Genomic DNA, 22,366 nt, shown 5'->3' with positions numbered 1-22,366 from the left:
GGATCACTAAAATTGCGTCCCGATTCAATACATCGTCCTCCAGCAGACTTGTCTCCATGGGTCTATTGCTGCCTCGGGCACCTTATGGCCGTTCTGCTGTGAGTCTAGATTATCGAATGGGACGAAAAACTGATAGTGAATTGTAACGTTCAGGGCCTCCTAATGACGATGGATCACTCAAATTGCGTCCCGATTCAATACATCGTCCTCCAGCAGACTTGTCTCCATGGGTAGATTGCTGCCTCGGGCACCTAATGGCCGTTCTGCTGTGAGTCAAAGATTTTCGAATCGGACGAAAAACTGATAGTGAATTGTAACATTCAGGGCCACCTAATGACAATGGACCACGCAAATTGCGTCCCGATTCAATACATCGTCCTCCAGCCGACTTGTCTCCAGGGGTCTATTGCTGCCTCGGGCACCTTATGGCCGTTCTGCTGTGAGTCAAAGATTTTCGAATCGGACGAAAAACTGATAGTGAATTGTAACTTTCAGGGCCACCTAATGACGATGGATCACTCAAATTGCGTCCCGATTCAATACATCGTCCACCAGCCGACTTGTCTCCATGGGTCTATTGCTGCCTCGGGCACCTTATGGCCGTTCTGCTGTGAGTCAAAGATTTTCGAATCGGACGAAAAACTGATAGTGAATTGTAATGTTCAGGGCCTCCTAATGACGATGGAACACTCAAATTACGTCCCGATTCAATACATCGTCCTCCAGCAGACTTGTCTCCATGCGTCTATTGCTGCCTCGGGCACCTTATGGCCGTTCTGCTGTGAGTCAAAGAATTTCGAATCGGACGAAAAACTGATAGTGAATTGTAACGTTCAGGGCCACCTAATGACGATGGATCACTCAAATTGCGTCCCGTTTCAATACATCGTCCTCCAGCCGACATGTCTCCATGAGTCTATTGCTGCCTTGGCACCTTATGGCCGTTCTGCTGTGAGTCAAAGACTTTCGAATCGGACGAAAAACTGATAGTGAATTGTAACGTTCAGGGCCACCTAATGACGATGGATCACTCAAATTGCGTGCCGATTTAATACATTGTCCTCCAGCAGACTGTCTCCTTGGGTCTATTGCAGCCTGGGGCACCTTATGGCCGTTCAGCTGTGACTCAAAGATTATCGAATGGGACGAAAAACTGATAGTGAATTGTAACGTTCAGGGCCTCCTAATGACGATGGAACACTCAAATTGCGTCCCGATTCAATACATCGTCCTCCAGCCGACTTGTCTCCATGGGTCTATTGCTGCCTCGGGCACCTTATGGCCGTTCTGCTGTGAGTCAAAGATTTTCGAATCGGACGAAAAACTGATAGTGAATTGTAACATTCAGGTTCACCTAATGACGATGGACCTCGCAAAATGCGTCCCGATTCAATACATCGTCCTCCAGCCGAGTTGACTCCTTGAGTCTATTGCTGCCTCGGGCACCTTATGGCCGTTCTGCTGTGAGTCAAAGATTTTCGAATCGGACGAAAAACTGATAGTGAATTGTAACGTTCAGGGCCACCTAATGACGATGGATCACTCAAATTGCGTCCTGATTCAATACATCGTCCTCCAGCAGACTTGACTTCATGGGTCTATTGCTGCCTCGGGTACCTTATGGCCGTTCTGCTGTGAGTCAAAGATTTTCGAATCGGACGAAAAACTGATAGTGAATTGTAACTTTCAGGGCAACCTAATGACGATGGATCACTCAAATTGCGTCCAGATTCAATACATCGTCCTCCAGCAGATTTGTCTCCATGGGTCGATTGCTGCCTCGGGCACCTTATGGCCGTTCTGCTGTGAGTCAAAGATTTTCGAATCGGACGGAAAACTGATAGTGATTTGTAACATTCAGGGCCACCTAATGACGATGGACCACACAAATTGCGTCCCGATTCAGTACATCGTCCACTAGCCGACTTGACTCCATGGGACTATTGCTGCCTCGGGCACCTTATGACCGTTCTGCTGTGAGTCTAGATTATAGAATGGGATGAAAAACTGATAGTGAATTGTAACGTTCAGGGCCACCTAATGACGATGGATCACTCAAATTGCGTCCCGATTCAATACATCGTCCTCCGGCCGACTTGACTCCATGGGTCTATTGCTGCCTCGGGCACCTTATGGCCGTTCTGCTGTGAGTCTAGATTATCGAATGGGACGAAAAACTGATAGGGAATTGTAACGTTCAGGGCCTCCTAATGACGATGGATCACTCAAATTGCGTCCCGATTCAATACATCGTCCTCCAGCCGACTTGACTCCATGGGTCTATTGCTGCATCGGGCACCTTATGGCCGTTCTGCTGTGAGTCTAGATTATCGAATGGGACGAAAAACTGATAGTGAATTGTAACGTTCAGGGCCTCCTAATGACGATGGATCACTCAAATTGCGTCCCGACTCAATACACCGTCCTCCAGCAGACTTGTCTCCATGGGTCGATTGCTGCCTCGGGCACCTAATGGCCGTTATGCTGTGAGTCAAAGATTTTCGAATCGGACGAAAAACTGATAGTGAATTGTAATGTTCAGGGCCTCCTAATGACGATGGAACACTCAAATTACGTCCCGATTCAATACATCGTCCTCCAGCAGACTTGTCTCCATGGGTCTATTGCTGCCTCGGGCACCTTATGGCCGTTCTGCTGTGAGTCAAAGATTTTCGAATCGGACGAAAAACTGATAGTGAATTGTAACGTTCAGGGCCACCTAATGACGATGGATCACTCAAATTGCGTCCTGATTCAATACATCGTCCTCCAGCAGACTTGACTTCATGGGTCTATTGCTGCCTCGGGTACCTTATGGCCGTTCTGCTGTGAGTCAAAGATTTTCGAATCGGACGAAAAACTGATAGTGAATTGTAACTTTCAGGGCAACCTAATGACGATGGATCACTCAAATTGCGTCCAGATTCAATACATCGTCCTCCAGCAGATTTGTCTCCATGGGTCGATTGCTGCCTCGGGCACCTTATGGCCGTTCTGCTGTGAGTCAAAGATTTTCGAATCGGACGGAAAACTGATAGTGATTTGTAACATTCAGGGCCACCTAATGACGATGGACCACACAAATTGCGTCCCGATTCAGTACATCGTCCACTAGCCGACTTGACTCCATGGGACTATTGCTGCCTCGGGCACCTTATGACCGTTCTGCTGTGAGTCTAGATTATAGAATGGGATGAAAAACTGATAGTGAATTGTAACGTTCAGGGCCACCTAATGACGATGGATCACTCAAATTGCGTCCCGATTCAATACATCGTCCTCCGGCCGACTTGACTCCATGGGTCTATTGCTGCCTCGGGCACCTTATGGCCGTTCTGCTGTGAGTCTAGATTATCGAATGGGACGAAAAACTGATAGTGAATTGTAACGTTCAGGGCCTCCTAATGACGATGGATCACTCAAATTGCGTCCCGATTCAATACATCGTCCTCCAGCCGACTTGACTCCATGGGTCTATTGCTGCATCGGGCACCTTATGGCCGTTCTGCTGTGAGTCTAGATTATCGAATGGGACGAAAAACTGATAGTGAATTGTAACGTTCAGGGCCTCCTAATGACGATGGATCACTCAAATTGCGTCCCGACTCAATACACCGTCCTCCAGCAGACTTGTCTCCATGGGTCGATTGCTGCCTCGGGCACCTAATGGCCGTTATGCTGTGAGTCAAAGATTTTCGAATCGGACGAAAAACTGATAGTGAATTGTAATGTTCAGGGCCTCCTAATGACGATGGAACACTCAAATTACGTCCCGATTCAATACATCGTCCTCCAGCAGACTTGTCTCCATGGGTCTATTGCTGCCTCGGGCACCTTATGGCCGTTCTGCTGTGAGTCAAAGATTTTCGAATCGGACGAAAAACTGATAGTGAATTGTAACTTTCAGGGCCTCCTAATGACGATGGAACACTCAAATTGCGTCCCGATTCAATAGATCGTCCTCCAGCAGACTTGTCTCCATTGGTCTATTGCTGCCTCGGGCACCTTATGGCCGTTCAGCTGTGACTCAAAGATTTTCGAATCGGACGAAAAACTGATAGTGAATTGTAACGTTCAGGGCCTCCTAATGACGATGGAACACTCAAATTGCGTCCCGATTCAATACATTGTCCTCCAGCCGACTTGTCTCCATGGGTCTATTGCTGCCTCGGGCACCTTATGGCCGTTCTGCTGTGAGTCAAAGATTTTCGAATCGGACGAAAAACTGATAGTGAATTGTAACTTTCAGGGCCTCCTAATGACGATGGAACACTCAAATTGCGTCCCGATTCAATACATCGTCCTCCAGCAGACTTGACTTCATGGGTCTATTGCTGCCTCGGGCACCTTATGGCCGTTCTGCTGTGAGTCAAAGATTTTCGAATCGGACGAAAAACTGATAGTGAATTGTAACGTTCAGGGCCACCTAATGACGATGGATCACTCAAATTGCGTCCCGATTCAATACATCGTCCTCCAGCAGACTTGTCTCCATGGGTCTATTGCTGCCTCGGGCACCTTATGGCCGTTCTGCTGTGAGTCTAGATTATCGAATGGGACGAAAAACTGATAGTGAATTGTAACGTTCAGGGCCACCTAATGACGATGGATCTCTCAAATTGCGTCCCGATTCAATACATCGTCCTCCAGCCGACTTGACTCCATGGGTCTACTGCTGCCTCGGGCACCTTATGACCGTTCTGCTGTGAGTCTGGATTATCGAATGGGACGAGAAACTGATAGTGAATTGTAACGTTGAGGGCCTCCTAATGACGATGGATCACTCAAATTGCGTCCCGATTCAATACATCGTCCTCCAGCCGACTTGACTCCATGGGTCTATTGCTGCCTCGGGCACCTTATGGCCGTTCTGCTGTGAGTCTAGATTATCGAATGGGACGAAAAACTGATAGTGAATTGTAACGTTCAGGGCCTCCTAATGACGATGGATCACTCAAATTGCGTCCCGATTCAATACATCGTCCTCCAGCAGACTTGTCTCCATGGGTAGATTGCTGCCTCGGGCACCTAATGGCCGTTCTGCTGTGAGTCAAAGATTTTCCAATCGGACGAAAAACTGATAGTGAATTGTAACATTCAGGGCCACCTAATGACAATTTACCACGCAAATTGCGTCCCGATTCAATACATCGTCCTCCAGCCGACTTGTCTCCAGGGGTCTATTGCTGCCTCGGGCACCTTATGGCCGTTCTGCTGTGAGTCAAAGATTTTCGAATCGGACGAAAAACTGATAGTGAATCGTAACATTCAGGGCCACCTAATGACGATGGACCACACAAATTGCGTCCCGATTCAGTACATCGTCCTCCAGCCGACCTGACTCCATGGGTCTATTGCTGCCTCGGGCACCTTATGGCCGTTGTGCTGTGAGTCTAGATTATCGAATGGGACGAAAAACTGATAGTGAATTGTAACGTTCAGGGCCACCTAATGACGATGGATCACTAAAATGGCGTCCCGATTCAATACATCGTCCTCCAGCAGACTTGTCTCCATGGGTCTATTGCTGCCTCGGGCACCTTATGGCCGTTCTGCTGTGAGTCAAAGATTTTCGAATCGGACGAAAAACTGATAGTGAATTGTAACTTTCAGGGCCACCTAATGACGATGGATCACTCAAATTGCGTCCCGATTCAATACATCGTCCACCAGCCGATTTGTCTCCATGGGTCTATTGCTGCCTCGGGCACCTTATGGCCGTTCTGCTGTGAGTAAAAGATTTTCGAATCGGACGAAAAACTGATAGTGAATTGTAATGTTCAGGGCCACCTAATGACGATGGAACACTCAAATTACGTCCCGATTCAATACATCGTCCTCCAGCAGACTTGTCTCCATGCGTCTATTGCTGCCTCGGGCACCTTATGGCAGTTCTGCTGTGAGTCAAAGATTTTCGAATCGGACGAAAAACTGATAGTGAATTGTAACGTTCAGGGCCACCTAATGACGATGGATCACTCAAATTGCGTCCCGATTCAATACATCGTCCTCCAGCCGACATGTCTCCATGGGTCTATTGCTGCCTTGGCACCTTATGGCCGTTCTGCTGTGAGTCAAAGACTTTCGAATCGGACGAAAAACTGATAGTGAATTCTAACGTTCAGGGCCACCTAATGACGATGGATCACTCAAATTGCGTCCCGATTTAATACATTGTCCTCCAGCAGACTGTCTCCTTGGGTCTATTGCAGCCTGGGGCACCTTATGGCCGTTCAGCTGTGACTCAAAGATTTTCGAATCGGACGAAAAACTTATAGTGAATTGTAACGTTCAGGGCCTCCTAATGACGATGGAACACTCAAATTGCGTCCCGATTCAATACATCGTCCTCCAGCCGACTTGTCTCCATGGGTCTATTGCTGCCTCGGGCACCTTATGGCCGTTCTGCTGTGAGTCAAAGATTTTCGAATCGGACGAAAAACTGATAGTGAATTGTAACTTTCAGGGCCACCTAATGACGATGGATCACTCAAATTGCGTCCCGATTAAATACATCGTCCTCCAGCCGACTTGTCTCCATGGGTCTATTGCTGCCTCGGGCACCTTATGGCCGTTCTGCTGTGAGTCAAAGATTTTCGAATCGGACAAAAAACTGATAGTGAATTCTAACGTTCAGGGCCACCTAATGACGATGGATCACTCAAATTGCGTCCCGATTCAATACATCGTCCTCCAGCCGACTTGTCTCCATGGGTCTATTGCTGCCTCGGGCACCTTATGGCCGTTCTGCTGTGAGTCAAAGATTTTCGAATCGGACGAAAAACTGATAGTGAATTTTAACGTTCAGGGCCTCCTAATGACGATGGAACACTAAAATTGCGTCCCGATTCAATACATCGTCCTCCAGCAGACTTGACTTCATGGGTCTATTGCTGCCTCGGGCACCTTATGGCCGTTCTGCTGTGAGTCAAAGATTTTCGAATCGGACGAAAAACTGATAGTGAATTGTAACATTCAGGGCCACCTAATGACGATGGACCTCGCAAATTGCGTCCCGATTCAATACATCGTCCTCCAGCCGAGTTGACTCCTTGAGTCTATTGCTGCCTCGGGCACCTTATGGCCGTTCTGCTGTGAGTCAAAGATTTTCGAATCGGACGGAAAACTGATAGTGATTTGTAACATTCAGGGCCACCTAATGACGATGGACCACGCAAATTGCGTCCCGATTCAATACATCGTCCTCCAGCCGACTTGACTCCATTGGTCTATTGCTGCCTCGGGCACCTTATGGCAGGCCTGCTGTGAGTCTAGATTATAGAATGGGATGAAAAACTGATAGTGAATTGTAACGTTCAGGGCCACCTAATGACGATGGATCACTCAAATTGCGTCCCGATTCAATACATCGTCCTCCAGCCGACTTGACTCCATGGGTCTATTGCTGCCTCGGGCACCTTATGGCCGTTCTGCTGTGAGTCTAGATTATCGAATGGGAACAAAAACTGATAGTGAATTGTAACGTTCAGGGCCTCCTAATGACGATGGATCACTCAAATTGCGTCCCGATTTAATACATCTTCCTCCAGCAGACTTGTCTCCATGGGTCTATTGCTGCCTCGGGCACCTTATGGCCGTTCTGCTGTGAGTCTAGATTATCAAATGGGCGAAAAACTGATAGTGCATTGTAACGTTCAGGGCCACCTAATGACGATGGATCACTCAAATTGCGTCCCGATTCAATACATCGTCCTCCGGCCGACTTGACTCCATGGGTCTATTGCTGCCTCGGGCACCTTATGGCCGTTCTGCTGTGAGTCTAGATTATCGAATGGGTCGAAAAACTGATAGTGAATTGTAACGTTCAGGGCCTCCTAATGACGATGGATCACTCAAATTGCGTCCCGATTCAATACATCGTCCTCCAGCCGACTTGACTCCATGGGTCTATTGCTGCATCGGGCACCTTATGGCCGTTCTGCTGTGAGTCTAGATTATCGAATGGGACGAAAAACTGATAGTGAATTGTAACGTTCAGGGCCTCCTAATGACGATGGATCACTCAAATTGCGTCCCGACTCAATACACCGTCCTCCAGCAGACTTGTCTCCATGGGTCTATTGCTGCCTCGGGCACCTTATGGCCATTCTGCTGTGAGTCAAAGATTTTCGAATCGGACGAAAAACTGATAGTGAATTTTAACGTTCAGGGCCTCCTAATGACGATGGAACACTAAAATTGCGTCCCGATTCAATACATCGTCCTCCAGCAGACTTGACTTCATGGGTCTATTGCTGCCTCGGGCACCTTATGGCCGTTCTGCTGTGAGTCAAAGATTTTCGAATCGGACGAAAAACTGATAGTGAATTGTAATATTCAGGGCCACCTAATGACGATGGACCTCGCAAATTGCGTCCCGATTCAATACATCGTCCTCCAGCCGAGTTGACTGCTTGAGTCTATTGCTGCCTCGGGCACCTTATGGCCGTTCTGCTGTGAGTCAAAGATTTTCGAATCGGACGAAAAACTGATAGTGAATTGTAACGTTCAGGGCCACCTAATGACGATGGATCACTCAAATTGCGTCCTGATTCAATACATCGTCCTCCAGCAGACTTGACTTCATGGGTCTATTGCTGCCTCGGGTACCTTATGGCCGTTCTGCTGTGAGTCAAAGATTTTCGAATCGGACGAAAAACTGATAGTGAATTGTAACTTTCAGGGCCACCTAATGACGATATATCACTCAAATTGCGTCCCGATTCAATACATCGTCCTCCAGCAGATTTGTCTCCATGGGTCGATTGCTGCCTCGGGCACCTTATGGCCGTTCTGCTGTGAGTCAAAGATTTTCGAATCGGACGGAAAACTGATAGTGATTTGTAACATTCAGGGCCACCTAATGACGATGGACCACACAAATTGCGTCCCGATTCAGTACATCGTCCACTAGCCGACTTGACTCCATGGGACTATTGCTGCCTCGGGCACCTTATGACCGTTCTGCTGTCAGTCTAGATTATAGAATGGGATGAAAAACTGATAGTGAATTGTAACGTTCAGGGCCACCTAATGACGATGGATCACTCAAATTGCGTCCCGATTCAATACATCGTCCTCCAGCCGACTTGACTCCATGGGTCTATTGCTGCCTCGGGCACCTTATGGCCGTTCTGCTGTGAGTCTAGATTATCGAATGGGAACAAAAACTGATAGTGAATTGTAACGTTCAGGGCCTCCTAATGACGATGGATCACTCAAATTGCGTCCCGATTTAATACATCTTCCTCCAGCAGACTTGTCTCCATGGGTCTATTGCTGCCTCGGGCACCTTATGGCCGTTCTGCTGTGAGTCTAGATTATCGAATGGGCGAAAAACTGATAGTGAATTGTAACGTTCAGGGCCACCTAATGACGATGGATCACTCAAATTGCGTCCCGATTCAATACATCGTCCTCCGGCCGACTTGACTCCATGGGTCTATTGCTGCCTCGGGCACCTTATGGCCGTTCTGCTGTGAGTCTAGATTATCGAATGGGACGAAAAACTGATAGTGAATTGTAACGTTCAGGGCCTCCAAATGACGATGGATCACTCAAATTGCGTCCCGATTCAATACATCGTCCTCCAGCCGACTTGACTCCATGGGTCTATTGCTGCATCGGGCACCTTATGGCCGTTCTGCTGTGAGTCTAGATTATCGAATGGGACGAAAAACTGATAGTGAATTGTAACGTTCAGGGCCTCCTAATGACGATGGATCACTCAAATTGCGTCCCGACTCAATACACCGTCTTCCAGCAGACTTGTCTCCATGGGTCGATTGCTGCCTCGGGCACCTAATAGCCGTTCTGCTGTGAGTCAAAGATTTTCGAGTCGGACGAAAAACTGATAGTGAATTGTAATGTTCAGGGCCTCCTAATGACGATGGAACACTCAAATTACGTCCCGATTCAATACATCGTCCTCCAGCAGACTTGTCTCCATGCGTCTATTGCTGCCTCGGGCACCTTATGGCCGTTCTGCTGTGAGTCAAAGATTTTCGAATCGGACGAAAAACTGATAGTGAATTGTAACTTTCAGGGCCTCCTAATGACGATGGAACACTCAAATTGCGTCCCGATTCAATACATCGTCCTCCAGCAGACTTGTCTCCATGGGTCTATTGCTGCCTCGGGCACCTTATGGCCGTTCAGCTGTGACTCAAAGATTTTCGAATCGGACGAAAAACTGATAGTGAATTGTAACGTTCAGAGCCTCCTAATGACGATGGAACACTCAAATTGCGTCCCGATTCAATACATCGTCCTCCAGCGGACTTGTCTCCATGGGTCTATTGCTGCCTCGGGCACCTTATGGCCGTTCTGCTGTGAGTCAAAGATTTTCGAATCGGACGAAAAACTGATAGTGAATTGTAACTTTCAGGGCCACCTAATGACGATGGATCACTCAAATTGCGTCCCGATTAAATACATCGTCCTCCAGCGGACTTGTCTCCATGGGTCTATTGCTGCCTCGGGCACCTTATGGCCGTTCTGCTGTGAGTCAAAGATTTTCGAATCGGACGAAAAACTGATAGTGAATTGTAACGTTCAGGGCCTCCTAATGACGATGGAACACTAAAATTGCATCCCGATTCAATACATCGTCCTCCAGCAGACTTGACTTCATGAGTCTATTGCTGCCTCGGGCACCTTATGGCCGTTCTGCTGTGAGTCAAAGATTTTCGAATCGGACGAAAAACTGATAGTGAATTGTAACGTTCAGGGCCACCTAATGACGATGGATCACTCAAATTGCGTCCCGATTCAATACATCGTCCTCCAGCAGACTTGTCTCCATGGGTCTATTGCTGCCTCGGGCACCTTATGGCCGTTCTGCTGTGAGTCTAGATTATCGAATGGGACGAAAAACTGATAGTGAATTGTAACGTTCAGGGCCACCTAATGACGATGGATCTCTCAAATTGCGTCCCGATTCAATACATCGTCCTCCAGCCGACTTGACTCCATGGGTCTACTGCTGCCTCGGGCACCTTATGACCGTTCTGCTGTGAGTCTAGATTATCGAATGGGACGAAAAACTGATAGGGAATTGTAACGTTCAGGGCCTCCTAATGACGATGGATCACTCAAATTGCGTCCCGATTCAATACATCGTCCTCCAGCCGACTTGACTCCATGGGTCTATTGCTGCCTCGGGCACCTTATGGCCGTTCTGCTGTGAGTCTAGATTATCGAATGGGACGAAAAACTGATAGTGAATTGTAACGTTCAGGGCCTCCTAATGACGATGGATCACTCAAATTGCGTCCCGATTCAATACATCGTGCTCCAGTAGACTTGTCTCCATGGGTAGATTGCTGCCTCGGGCACCTAATGGCCGTTCTGCTGTGAGTAAAAGATTTTCGAATCGGACGAAAAACTGATAGTGAATTGTAACATTCAGGGCCACCTAATGACAATGGACCACGCAAATTGCGTCCTGATTCAATACATCGTCCTCCAGCCGAGTTGACTCCATGGGTATATTGCTGCCTCGGGCACCTTATGGCCGTTCTGCTGTGAATCTAGATTATCGAATGGGACGAAAAACTGATAGTGAATTGTAACGTTCAGGGCCACCTAATGACGATGGATCACTCAAATTGCGTCCCGATTCAATACATCGTCCTCCAGCAGACTTGTCTCAATGGGTCTATTGCTGCCTCGGGCACCTTATGGCAGGCCTGCTGTGACTCAAAGATTTTCGAATCGGACGAAAAACTAATAGTGAATTGTAACGTTCAGGGCCTCCTAATGACGATGGAACACTCAAATTGCGTCCCGATTCAATACATCGTCCTCCAGCCGACTTGTCCCCATGTGTCTATTGCTGCCTCGGGCACCTTATGGCCGTTCTGCTGTGAGTCAAAGATTTTCGAATCGGACGAAAAACTGATAGTGAATTGTAACATTCAGGGCCACCTAATGACGATGGATCACTCAAATTGCGTCCCGATTCAATACACCGTCCTCCAGCAGACTTGTCTCCATGGGTCTATTGCTGCCTCGGGCACCTTATGGCCGTTCTGCTGTGAGTCAAAGATTTTCGAATCGGACGAAAAACTGATAGTGAATTGTAACGTTCAGGGCCACCTAATGACGATGGATCACTCAAATTGCGTCCCGATTCAATACATCGTCCACCAGCCGACTTGTCTCCATGGGTCTATTGCTGCCTCATGCACCTTATGGCCGTTCTGCTGTCAGTCAAAGATTTTCGAATCGGACGAAAAACTGATGGTGAATTGTAACGTTCAGGGCCACCTAATGACGATGGATCACTCAAATTGCGTCCCGATTCAATACATCGTACACCAGCCGACTTGTCTCCATGGGTCTATTGCTGCCTCATGCACCTTATGGCCGTTCTGCTGTGAGTCAAAGTTTTTCGAATCGGACGAAAAACTGATAGTGAATTGTAATGTTCTGGGCCTCCTAATGACGATGGAACACTCAAATTACGTCCCGATTCAATACATCGTCCTCCAGCAGACTTGTCTCCATGCGTCTATTGCTGCCTCGGGCACCTTATGGCCGTTCTGCTGTGAGTCAAAGATTTTCGAATCGGACGAAAAACTGATAGTGAATTGTAACGTCCAGGGCCACCTAATGACGATGGATCACTCAAATTGCGTCCCGATTCAATACATCGTCCTCCAGCCGACATGTCTCCATGGGTCTATTGCTGCCTTGGCACCTTATGGCCGTTCTGCTGTGAGTCAAAGACTTTCGAATCGGACGAAAAACTGATAGTGAATTGTAACGTTCAGGGCCACCTAATGACGATGGATCACTCAAATTGCGTCCCGATTCAATACATTGTCCTCCAGCAGACTGTCTCCTTGGGTCCATTGCAGCCTCGGGCACCTTATGGCCGTCAGCTGTGACTCAAAGATTTTCGAATAGGACGAAAAACTGATAGTGAATTGTAACGTTCAGGGCCTCCTAATGACGATGGAACACTCAAATTGCCTCCCGATTCAATACATCGTCTTCCAGCCGACTTGTCTCCATGGGTCTATTGCTGCCTCGGGCACCTTATGGCCGTTCTGCTGTGAGTCAAAGATTTTCGAATCGGACGAAAAACTGATAGTGAATTGTAACGTTCAGGGCCTCCTAATGACGATGGAACACTAAAATTGCGTCCCGATTCAATACATCGTCCTCCAGCAGACTTGACTTCATGGGTCTATTGCTGCATCGGGCACCTTATGGCCGTTCTGCTGTGAGTCAAAGATTTTCGAATCGGACGAAAAACTGATAGTGAATTGTAACATTCAGTCCCACATAATGACGATGGACCACACAAATGGCGTCCCGATTCAGTACATCGTCCTCCAGCCGACCTGACTCCATGGGTCTATTGCTGCCTCGGGCACCTTATGGCCGTTCTGCTGTGAGTCTAGATTATCGAATGGGACGAAAAACTGATAGTGAATTGTAACGTTCAGGGCCACCTAATGACGATGGATCACTCAAATTGCGTCCCGATTCAATACATCGTCCTCCAGCAGACATGTCTCCATGGGTCTATTGCTGCCTCGGGCACCTTATGGCCGTTCTGCTGTGAGTCTAGATTATCGAATGGGACGAAAAACTGATAGTGAATTGTAACGTTCAGGGCCACCTAATGACGATGGATCTCTCAAATTGCGTCCCGATTCAATACATCGTCCTCCAGCCGACTTGACTCCATGGGTCTACTGCTGCCTCGGGCACCTTATGACCGTTCTGCTGTGAGTCTAGATTATCGAATGGGACGAAAAACTGATAGTGAATTGTAACGTTCAGGGCCTCCTAATGACGATGGATCACTCAAATTGCGTCCCGATTCAATACATCGTCCTCCAGCCGACTTGACTCCATGGGTCTATTGCTGCCTCGGGCACCTTATGGCCGTTCTGCTGTGAATCTAGATTATCGAATGGGACGAAAAACTGATAGTGAATTGTAACGTTCAGGGCCACCTAATGACGATGGATCACTCAAATTACGTCCCGATTCAATACATCGTCCCCAGCCGACTTGACTCCATGGGACTATTGCTGCCTCGGGCACCTTATGGCCGTTCTGCTGTGAGTCTAGATTATAGAATGGGATGAAAAACTGATAGTGAATTGTAACGTTCAGGGCCACCTAATGACGATGGATCACTCAAATTGCGTCCCGATTCAATACATCGTCCTCCAGCAGACTTGTCTCAATGGGTCAATTGCTGCCTCGGGCACCTTATGGCCGTTCTGCTGTGACTCAAAGATTTTCGAATCGGACGAAAAACTAATAGTGAATTGTAACGTTCAGGGCCTCCTAATGACGATGGAACACTCAAATTGCGTCCCGATTCAATACATCGTCCTCCAGCCGACTTGTCTCCATGTGTCTATTGTTGCCTCGGGCACCTTATGGCCGTTCTGCTGTGAGTCAAAGATTTTCGAATCGGACGAAAAACTGATAGTGAATTGTAACATTCAGGGCCACCTAATGACGATGGTTCACTCAAATTGCGTCCCGATTCAATACATCGTCCTCCAGCAGACTTGTCTCCATGGGTCTATTGCTGCCTCGGGCACCTTATGGCCGTTCTGCTGCGAGTCAAAGATTTTCGAATCGGACGAAAAACTGATAGTGAATTGTAACGTTCAGGGCCACCTAATGACGATGGATCACTCAAATTGCGTCCCGATTCAATACATCGTCCACCAGCCGACTTGTCTCCATGGGTCTATTGCTGCCTCAATGCACCTTATAGCCGTTCTGCTGTGAGTCAAAGATTTTCGAATCGGACGAAAAACTGATAGTGAATAGTAATGTTCAGGGCCTCCTAATGACGATGGAACACTCAAATTACGTCCCGATTCAATACATCGTCCTCCAGCAGACTTGTCTCCATGCGTCTATTGCTGCCTCGGGCACCTTATGGCCGTTCTGCTGTGAGTCAAAGATTTTCGAATCGGACGAAAAACTGATAGTGAATTGTAACTTTCAGGGCCTCCTAATGACGATGGAACACTCAAATTGCGTCCCGATTCAATACATCGTCCTCCAGCAGACTTGTCTCCATGGGTCTATTGCTGCCTCGGGCACTTTATGGCCGTTCTGCTGTGAGTCAAAGATTTTCGAATCGGACGAAAAACTGATAGTGAATTGTAACGTTCAGGGCCACCTAATGACGATGGATCACTCAAATTCCGTCCCGATTCAATACATCGTCCTCCAGCCGACATGTCTCCATGGGTCTATTGCTGCCTTGGCACCTTATGGCCGTTCTGCTGTGAGTCAAAGACTTTCGAATCGGACGAAAAACTGATAGTGAATTGTAACGTTCAGGGCCACCTAATGACGATGGATCACTCAAATTGCGTCCCGATTCAATACATTGTCCTCCAGCAGACTGTCTCCTTGGGTCTATTGCAGCCTCGTGCACCTTATGGCCGTCAGCTGTGACTCAAAGATTTTCGAATCGGACGAAAAACTGATAGTGAATTGTAACGTTCAGGGCCTCCTAATGACGATGGAACACTCAAATTGCGTCCCGATTCAATACATCGTCCTCCAGCCGACTTGTCTCCATGGGTCTATTGCTGCCTCGGGCACCTTATGGCCGTTCTGCTATGAGTCAAAGATTTTCGAATCGGACGAAAAACTGATAGTGAATTGTAACTTTCAGGGCCACCTAATGACGATGGATCACTCAAATTGCGTCCCGATTAAATACACCGTCCTCCAGCCGACTTGTCTCCATGGGTCTATTGCTGCCTCGGGCACCTTATGGCCGTTCTGCTGTGAGTCAAAGATTTTCGAATCGGACAAAAACTGATGGTGAATTGTAACGTTCAGGGCCACCTAATGACGATGGATCACTCAAATTGCGTCCCGATTCAATACATCGTCCACCAGCCGACTTGTCTCCATGGGTCTATTGCTGCCTCATGCACCTTATGGCCGTTCTGCTGTGAGTCAAATATTTTCGAATCGGACGAAAAACTGATAGTGAATTGTAATGTTCAGGGCCTCCTAATGACGATGGAACACTCAAATTACGTCCCGATTCAATACATCGTCCTCCAGCAGACTTGTCTCCATGCGTCTATTGCTGCCTCGGGCACCTTATGGCCGTTCTGCTGTGAGTCAAAGATTTTCGAATCGGACGAAAAACTGATAGTGAATTGTAACTTTCAGGGCCTCCTAATGACGATGGATCACTCAAATTGCGTCCCGATTCAATACATCGTCCTCCAGCCGACATGTCTCCATGGGTCTATTGCTGCCTTGGCACCTTATGGCCGTTCTGCTGTGAGTCAAAGACTTTCGAATCGGACGAAAAACTGATAGTGAATTGTAACGTTCAGGGCCACCTAATGACGATGGATCACTCAAATTGCGTCCCGATTCAATACATTGTCCTCCAGCAGACTGTCTCCTTGGGTCTATTGCAGCCTCGGGCACCTTATGGCCGTCAGCTGTGAGTCAAAGATTTTCGAATAGGACGAAAAACTGATAGTGAATTGTAACGTTCAGGGCCTCCTAATGACGATGGAACACTCAAATTGCGTCCCGATTCAATACATCGTCCTCCAGCCGACTTGTCTCCATGGGTCTATTGCTGCCTCGGGCACCTTATGGCCGTTCTGCTGTGAGTCAAAGATTTTCGAATCGGACGAAAAACTGATAGTGAATTGTAACGTTCAGGGCCTCCTAATGACGATGGAACACTAAAATTGCGTCCCGATTCAATACATCGTCCTCCAGCAGACTTGACTTCATGGGTCTATTGCTGCCTCGGGCACCTTATGGCCGTTCTGCTGTGAGTCAAAGATTTTCGAATCGGACGAAAAACTGATAGTGAATTGTAACATTCAGTCCCACCTAATGACGATGGACCACACAAATAGCGTCCCGATTCAGTACATCGTCCTCCAGCCGACCTGACTCCATGGGTCTATTGCTGCCTCGGGCACCTTATGGCCGTTCTGCTGTGAGTCTAGATTATCTAATGGGACGAAATACTGATAGTGAATTGTAACGTTCAGGGCCACCTAATGACGATGGATCACTCAAATTGCGTCCCGATTCAATACATCGTCCTCCAGCAGACTTGTCTCCATGGGTCTATTGCTGCCTCGGGCACCTTATGGCCGTTCTGCTGTGAGTCTAGATTATCGAATGGGACGAAAAACTGATAGTGAATTGTAACGTTCAGGGCCACCTAATGACGATGGATCTCTCAAATTGCGTCCCGATTCAATACATCGTCCTCCAGCCGACTTGACTCCATGGGTCTACTGCTGCCTCGGGCACCTTATGACCGTTCTGCTGTGAGTCTAGATTATCGAATGGGACGAAAAACTGATAGTGAATTGTAACGTTCAGGGCCTCCTAATGACGATGGATCACTCAAATTGCGTCCCGATTCAATACATCGTCCTCCAGCCGACGTGACTCCATGGGTCTATTGCTGCCTCGGGCACCTTATGGCCGTTCTGCTGTGAGTCTAGATTATCGAATGGGACGAAAAACTGATAGTGAATTGTAACGTTCAGGGCCTCCTAATGACGATGGATCACTCAAATTGCGTCCCGATTCAATACATCGTCCTCCAGCAGACTTGTCTCCATGGGTAGATTGCTGCCTCGGGCACCTAATGGCCGTTCTGCTGTGAGTCAAAGATTTTCGAATCGGACGAAAAACTGATAGTGAATTGTAACATTCAGGGCCACCTAATGACAATGGACCACGCAAATTGCGTCCCGATTCAATACATCGTCCTCCAGCCGAGTTGACTCCATGGGTCTATTGCTGCCTCGGGCACCTTATGGCCGTTCTGCTGTGAATCTAGATTATCGAATGGGACGAAAAACTGATAGTGAATTGTAACGTTCAGGGCCACCTAATGACGATGGATCACTCAAATTGCGTCCCGATTCAATACATCGTAACCAGCCGACTTGACTCCATGGGACTATTGCTGCCTCGGGCACCTTATGGCCGTTCTGCTGTGAGTCTAGATTATAGAATGGGATGAAAAACTGATAGTGAATTGTAACGTTCAGGGCCACCTAATGACGATGGATCACTCAAATTGCGTCCCGATTCAATACATCGTCCTCCAGCAGACTTGTCTCAATGGGTCTATTGCTGCCTCGGGCACCTTATGGCAGGCCTGCTGTGACTCAAAGATTTTCGAATCGGACGAAAAACTAATAGTGAATTGTAACGTTCAGGGCCTCCTAATGACGATGGAACACTCAAATTGCGTCCCGATTCAATACATCGTCCTCCAGCCGACTTGTCTCCATGTGTCTATTGCTGCCTCGGGCACCTTATGGCCGTTCTGCTGTGAGTCAAAGATTTTCGAATCGGACGAAAAACTGATAGTGAATTGTAACATTCAGGGCCACCTAATGACGATGGATCACTCAAATTGCGTCCCGATTCAATACATCGTCCTCCAGCAGACTTGTCTCCATGGGTCTATTGCTGCCTCGGGCACCTTATGGCCGTTCTGCTGTGAGTCAAAGATTTTCGAATCGGACGAAAAACTGATAGTGAATTGTAACGTTCAGGGCCACCTAATGACGATGGATCACTCAAATTGCGTCCCGATTCAATACATCGTCCACCAGCCGACTTGCCTCCATGGGTCTATTGCTGCCTCATGCACCTTATGGCCGTTCTGCTGCGAGTCAAAGATTTTCGAATCGGACGAAAAACTGATAGTGAATTGTAATGTTCAGGGCCTCCTAATGACGATGGAACACTCAAATTACGTCCCGATTCAATACATCGTCCTCCAGCAGACTTGTCTCCATGGGTCTATTGCTGCCTCGGGCACTTTATGGCCGTTCTGCTGTGAGTCAAAGATTTTCGAATCGGACGAAAAACTGATAGTGAATTGTAACGTTCAGGGCCACCTAATGACGATGGATCACTCAAATTGCGTCCCGATTCAATACATCGTCCTCCAGCCGACATGTCTCCATGGGTCTATTGCTGCCTTGGCACCTTATGGCCGTTCTGCTGTGAGTCAAAGACTTTCGAATCGGACGAAAAACTGATAGTGAATTGTAACGTTCAGGGCCACCTAATGACGTTGGATCACTCAAATTGCGTCCCGATTCAATACATTGTCCTCCAGCAGACTGTCTCCTTGGGTCTATTGCAGCCTCGGGCACCTTATGGCCGTCAGCTGTGACTCAAAGATTTTCGAATCGGACGAAAAACTGATAGTGAATTGTAACGTTCAGGGCCTCCTAATGACGATGGAACACTCAAATTGCGTCCCGATTCAATACATCGTCCTCCAGCCGACTTGTCTCCATGGGTCTATTGCTGCCTCGGGCACCTTATGGCCGTTCTGCTATGAGTCAAAGATTTTCGAATCGGACGAAAAACTGATAGTGAATTGTAACTTTCAGGGCCACCTAATGACGATGGATCACTCAAATTGCGTCCCGATTAAATACACCGTCCTCCAGCCGACTTGTCTCCATGGGTCTATTGCTGCCTCGGGCACCTTATGGCCGTTCTGCTGTGAGTCAAAGATTTTCGAATCGGACGAAAAACTGATAGTGAATTGTGACGTTCAGGGCCACCTAATGACGATGGATCACTCAAATTGCGTCCCGATTCAATACATCGTCCACCAGCCGACTTGTCTCCATGGGTCTATTGCTGCCTCATGCACCTTATGGCCGTTCTGCTGTGAGTCAAAGATTTTCGAATCGGACGAAAAACTGATAGTGAATTGTAATGTTCAGGGCCTCCTAATGACGATGGAACACTCAAATTACGTCCCGATTCAATACATCGTCCTCTGCAGACTTGTCTCCATGCGTCTATTGCTGCCTCGGGCACCTTATGGCCGTTCTGCTGTGAGTCAAAGATTTTCGAATCGGACGAAAAACTGATAGTGAATTGTAACTTTCAGGGCCTCCTAATGACGATGGAACACTCAAATTGCGTCCCGATTCAATACATCGTCCTCCAGCAGACTTGTCTCCATGGGTCTATTGCTGCCTCGGGCACCTTATGGCCGTTCTGCTGTGAGTCAAAGATTTTCGAATCGGACGAAAAACTGATAGTGAATTGTAACGTTCAGGGCCACCTAATGACGATGGATCACTCAAATTGCGTCCCGATTCAATACATCGTCCTCCAGCCGACATGTCTCCATGGGTCTATTGCTGCCTTGGCACCTTATGGCCGTTCTGCTGTGAGTCAAAGACTTTCGAATCGGACGAAAAACTGATAGTGAATTGTAACGTTCAGGGCCACCTAATGACGATGGATCACTCAAATTGCGTCCCGATTCAATACATTGTCCTCCAGCAGACTGTCTCCTTGGGTCTATTGCAGCCTCGGGCACCTTTTGGCCGTCAGCTGTGACTCAAAGATTTTCGAATCGGACGAAAAACCGATAGTGAATTGTAACGTTCAGGGCCTCCTAATGACGATGGAACACTCAAATTGCGTCCCGATTCAATACATCGTCCTCCAGCCGACTTGTCTCCATGGGTCTATTGCTGCCTCGGGCACCTTATGGCCGTTCTGCTATGAGTCAAAGATTTTCGAATCGGACGAAAAACTGATAGTGAATTGTAACTTTCAGGGCCACCTAATGACGATGGATCACTCAAATTGCGTTCCGATTAAATACATCGTCCTCCAGCCGACTTGTCTCCATGGGTCTATTGCTGCCTCGGGCACCTTATGGCCGTTCTGCTGTGAGTCAAAGATTTTCGAATCGGACGAAAAACTGATAGTGAATTGTAACGTTCAGGGTCTCCTAATGACGATGGAACACTAAAATTGCGTCCCGATTCAATACATCGTCCTCCAGCAGACTTGACTTCATGGGTCTATTGCTGCCTCGGGCACCTTATGGCCGTTCTGCTGTGAGTCAAAGATTTTCGAATCGGACGAAAAACTGATAGTGAATTGTAACATTCAGTCCCACCTAATGACGATGGACCACACAAATAGCGTCCCGATTCAGTACATCGTCCTCCAGCCGACCTGACTCCATGGGTCTATTGCTGCCTCGGGCACCTTATGGCCGTTCTGCTGTGAGTCTAGATTATCGAATGGGACGAAAAACTGATAGTGAATTGTAACGTTCAGGGCCACCTAATGACGATGGATCACTCAAATTGCGTCCCGATTCAATACATCGTCCTCCAGCCGACGTGACTCCATGGGTCTATTGCTGCCTCGGGCACCTTATGGCCGTTCTGCTGTGAGTCTAGATTATCGAATGGGACGAAAAACTGATATTGAATTGTAACGTTCAGGGCCTCCTAATGACGATGGATCACTCAAATTGCGTCCCGATTCAATACATCGTCCTCCAGCAGACTTGTCTCCATGGGTAGATTGCTGCCTCGGGCACCTAATGGCCGTTCTGCTGTGAGTCAAAGATTTTCGAATCGGACGAAAAACTGATAGTGAATTGTAACATTCAGGGCCACCTAATGACAATGGACCACGCAAATTGCGTCCCGATTCAATACATCGTCCTCCAGCCGAGTTGACTCCATCGGTCTATTGCTGCCTCGGGCACCTTATGGCCGTTCTGCTGTGAATCTAGATTATCGAATGGGACGAAAAACTGATAGTGAATTGTAACGTTCAGGGCCACCTAATGACGATGGATCACTCAAATTACGTCCCGATTCAATACATCGTCCCCAGCCGACTTGACTCCATGGGACTATTGCTGCCTCGGGCACCTTTTGGCCGTTCTGCTGTGACTCTAGATTATAGAATGGGATGAAAAACTGATAGTGAATTGTAACGTTCAGGGCCACCTAATGACGATGGATCACTCAAATTGCGTCCCGATTCAATACATCGTCCTCCAGCAGACTTGTCTCAATGGGTCTATTGCTGCCTCGGGCACCTTATGGCAGGCCTGCTGTGACTCAAAGATTTTCGAATCGGACGAAAAACTAATAGTGAATTGTAACGTTCAGGGACTCCTAATGACGATGGAACACTCAAATTGCGTCCCGATTCAATACATCGTCCTCCAGCCGACTTGTCTCCATGTGTCTATTGCTGCCTCGGGCACCTTATGGCCGTTCTGCTGTGAGTCAAAGATTTTCGAATCGGACGAAAAACTGATAGTGAATTGTAACATTCAGGGCCACCTAATGACGATGGATCACTCAAATTGCGTCCCGATTCAATACATCGTCCTCCAGCAGACTTGTCTCCATGGGTCTATTGCTGCCTCGGGCACCTTATGGCCGTTCTGCTGTGAGTCAAAGATTTTCGAATCGGACGAAAAACTGATAGTGAATTGTAACGTTCAGGGCCACCTAATGACGATGGATCACTCAAATTGCGTCCCGATTCAATA

Source organism: Schistocerca cancellata, unplaced genomic scaffold (assembly GCF_023864275.1).
Source record: "Schistocerca cancellata isolate TAMUIC-IGC-003103 unplaced genomic scaffold, iqSchCanc2.1 HiC_scaffold_1114, whole genome shotgun sequence".
In the NCBI taxonomy this organism is placed as follows: Eukaryota; Metazoa; Arthropoda; class Insecta; order Orthoptera; family Acrididae; genus Schistocerca; species Schistocerca cancellata.
This window is presented reverse-complemented; position numbering follows the sequence as displayed.